We start from the raw sequence: 4,103 nt of genomic DNA, 5'->3' as shown, positions 1-4,103 counted from the left end.
GGTCAAGCATCCACAGGACACTTTTGGGAGGTGCTGGCAAGGCTATGGAACATTCTTGAAGAATGCTAGCAGACTGGATTAGGTATGCAAGCTTTGAAGTTTCAAGGGACAGTGATCATTCTCTTTAGCACCCTCCACCCCACCCCCCAACCCCCTTTAGCACTGGGCTCCAGGACTTGTGCTCCACAGGCTGCTGGTACCTTGAGACTAGAGAGAGAGAAAGAGAGAGAGAGAGAGAAAAGAAGGGGTCAGGGGAGGAGAGGGAGAGGGCTTGGTGGTAGCCGACCTCCCCTCTACTCGAAGTCCCTGCGCTCCCGGAACTGGCACCAGAAGGGTTGATGTTGCCTGGCTGCAGCTTTCCTGGTACCACCTCTCCCCTCTGGAGAAGCACAGCTGAGAAGGCTGCCTTGCCATGCCCTGGGGCCCCAGCCAAAGAACAACTATTCTGCTGGGCTCTCTGTTCTCCCCAAAACAGGTGGAGGCCCCACTGGGGTCTGTAACCTGGAGGACCCTGTGACAGACATGTGCTGTTTGCTCACCCCTCCCTCTGAGCCTCAGGGCAAGGCAGGCTTTTTACAGGCAGGGAAGGAGGTCCCGTGTGGAAAATGGAGTTCAGTGGGAAGATGGGCGAGGGTTGAGCTTTTTGGACCTCTTGATACTGCACAGGGATCCTGATGTCGGCATGAGGGATAAGCAGATAATGCTCTCTAGTTTGGGGTCTGAAGCCATCACCAGTGGGACCCTTGTACAACCCGACAATGGGTGGGTCCCAGTGGGCCCCTCCCAACCTCCACTGTGTGGCCCCTATTACTGAAGACATTATTGGTGCAGATGTAGCCTATATGTGCACTTGTTCCCAATGGGCATTGCTGCAGTTAGGACCATTTTAGTGAGTCATATGACCCCACTGACTCATCAGCTGTGGCTAGCAGCCTGCTCTTCAATAAGGTCATTGGCAAGCATATAAAATAAGACCCCTATGGCAATGAGACATTTGGGTAAAAATCGGTTCTGCTTCTAATGAGCTTTTCTTAACCCTGTGGCTGGTAAAAGGCAGCAGAGCCAACGAGCAGACCACACGGGTCAGCTGAATGCAGAAGCCAACGTGTCCTCCCCACCCAGAGCAAGCAGATGTTTGACAGTCCACCTCTCAGATCTGTGAGAGGCTGACCCATGAGGGTTCAGACACCATCCTGGACTGGGCCTGCATGTGTGGACTGTCACTGTCATTAGAAGATACTAGAACCACATGAAAAAGCTGTCCAGCTTGCCAAACTCTGGCCAAAGCTGAAAGAATTGCCCAGTGACAGATTCCTGAGCCCACTGGCCAGGTTCTGAGCAGGTAGATCACTGGGCCTCTCATCTCATCCAGAAGATTTTGCTAGATCCTGATTGCAATTGACACTTTTGGTAAGTTTGGCTAAGACATTCTTGTGCATTCCACTGATTAGGGCCCCACTCTCCAGGCCCTATAAGACCATATTTGTTTCCTGTTCAGCTATTTCCTGAACTCATTGCATCTGATAATGGCTGTATTTGTGACCCAAGTGACACATTAGTAGACCCATCAAGGGGCACATGATGGACTCTCCAAACTCCATTATCACCTCCAAGCCACAGGATTGATTGAACTTTTTTTTTTGGTGTTGTTTTGTTTTTTATTTTATTCCATTTATTGGCTTTTATTCACCTTTTTATCTGCATGCAAGAACCAAGAAGAGAAAAAAGTTAAATAGTTTTTTGTTGGTCTTGTTTCTAATTTGATTCACCCCTGACTTTATATTTTACCTCTTTAGCAACAATTTAAGTGACATTTATCCATTCAATAAATATCCGTGATTCTCTTACCATGCTTCAAGCATCATTTTAGGCACTGTGATATAATAATGGACAAAATAAAGTCTCCACCCTCTTGGAGTTTACTTGTTAAGAGACAGAGATGTCTACACTACTCTAAATGTTGGTTTTCAGCTCCACAGTTTGCATTTTCCTATTGCACAAGCCACTGTTTTTAACAAACTCTCAACTTATGAACATTTATATATTTTTTAGATGTGAAGAATGACATTGCTTTAAATGTTGACCTTGGCCACCCAGATACAAATGCTTTTAATGCTCTCCCAAGATCATTTTGTAATCAAACATTCTCTTGCACTTTGTTTTGACATATTTGACAAACCTTACTGACGTGATGCTTGAAAAATTCAAAAGCAACCAGTGTTTGGGCAACAAGGAGGGGGTCTCTCCAATAGCCCCGAGAAGGGATCACAGGTCCAGTGTCTTCTGTTTCTAGCTGGCAATGGTGGTAATATGGTGCAGCTCAGTACCAGGCAGTCTCATCAGAGTAGGGGCCCATTGGAACCATCAGCACCTTCATTTGTAAGCCACATAGTCCCATCAGCAGTTGCAAATTCTGTCAGTTTCCCAATGGCAACTCCTTCAAGGGTCAGTAAAATAAGTCAAGGTTCATCACAGAGAGTCTTGGCCAGAGTCTTGAGAATGGCCTTGAGTTCCACCCACTGAGTGGAGCTACCATGTCTGCTTTCGGCTCCTGCTGGATGGTACTGATGTTGAAAAACCACAGCAGCCTGGTGGACACCATTGGGTTTCAGCTTTGCTGAACCATCCATGAACCAGGTCCAGGCATTTAGGTAAATCACTGAGCCAGAGGCTTTACATCAGGTGGTGGAATGGGAAAGAGTGTCCCACAAAGAAGCAGTTGTTTCTATGTAAAGTCAAGATGCAACTGGAGCCAGTGCAGCTGCCTTCCTGAATATACCTCTTCCATTTGAAAAGCAAGGCTTGCTTGGTGCTTCCTACCTCATTAGTGGAGTCAGAATTGACCCACAAGATCTCTATGCATGTTCAGCTTTATAACAAGAGCCCAGTAGCAAGCTAATGACTGCTTTCCAAAGTGGTGTGGTTGGTAGTCATATCAGGAAGGCAATGAATCCAAAACTCCAAAGGTTGCCTCCCCATAGAGGCTGCCTCCCTTTGCCAGAGACTCCAATTGGCAAATCATCAGCCAAAGAGATATAACTCAAAGGGATCATTAGGGTTGCAGGTACTGTATTAGTCACGGTTCTCTGGGGAAACAGAATCAACAAGGGATATCTGTCAATGGTAAGAGATTTATCAGGGTCTCTCATGCAGCCATGGGGGTGCACAAGTCCAAGTTCCACAGGCAGGCTGCAACCAGGAGCTCCAATGAAAGTCCAATGAAGATTTTTTTTTTTTTTAATCTTAGTTCATGTTTTTTATTAATCCACATACAATTACTTGTCTTCTGGTTTGTTGAAGCAGTAAGTCAGACAACACTTGCCACAGTAATGTCTGTCGAAGTGGCTGGCCATAAAAACTCCAGCACCACATTCATCTGAAGGGCACTCCCTACAAAGGTGACTAATTTTGCCATTCTCATCCACCTTATAATATTTCAGGACAGCCAGCTTAACCTTCTTTCTCTTATGCTTATTCTTCTTGGGAGTAGTGTAAGACTTCTTCTTCCTTGTCTTAGCACCACCACGAAGTCTCAACACAAGATGAAGAGTGGACTCATTTTGAATGTTGTAGTCAGACAAAGTATGTCCATCTTCTAGTTGCTTTGCCAGCAAAGATCAGTCTCTGCTGATCAGGAGGAATTCCTTCCTTATCCTGGATCTTGGCTTTCATATTTTCTCTTGTATCCGAAGGTTCAACCTCAAGAGTGATGGTCTTTCCCGTCAGGGTTTTTACGAAAATCTGCATCTTGGTGGTGGTTCCACCACAGATGGTGGATCAGAAAGGAAGCCAATGAAGATTCTTGATGAGTTCTCTGTCCAAAGACGAGCTGGGAAATTCTCAATGCTGGAATCACTTCCTCTTCTAAGGGATTCAACTGATTGGGTTAAGCATCACTCATTGCTGATGACAATCTCCCTGATTGATGTAATTATAACCAGCTATCTATGATTTACCACTGCAATGGTGACTAAAGTCCATAAATGCCCTTGTATTACAATTAGCCCAGTGCTTCCTTTACCAAACAACTGGGCACAATTACCTGGCCGACTTGACACAATAGCCTAATCATCACAGGTACCAAAGATATTAGCAATTCTGTA

At 45.6% G+C, this 4,103-nt stretch overlaps 1 pseudogene; it reads right to left on the bottom strand.

Annotated features, from left to right (window-relative positions):
- Window positions 1–3,215: 3,215 nt before the first annotated feature.
- On the bottom strand, window positions 3,216–3,799 carry LOC101427241 (ubiquitin-ribosomal protein eS31 fusion protein-like; annotated as a pseudogene).
- Window positions 3,800–4,103: the final 304 nt, after the last annotated feature.

This window comes from Dasypus novemcinctus, chromosome 5 (assembly GCF_030445035.2).
Source record: "Dasypus novemcinctus isolate mDasNov1 chromosome 5, mDasNov1.1.hap2, whole genome shotgun sequence".
In the NCBI taxonomy this organism is placed as follows: domain Eukaryota; kingdom Metazoa; phylum Chordata; class Mammalia; order Cingulata; family Dasypodidae; genus Dasypus; species Dasypus novemcinctus.
Note: the sequence above shows the minus strand (reverse complement) of the source record. Positions and strands in the feature narration are given on the sequence as shown.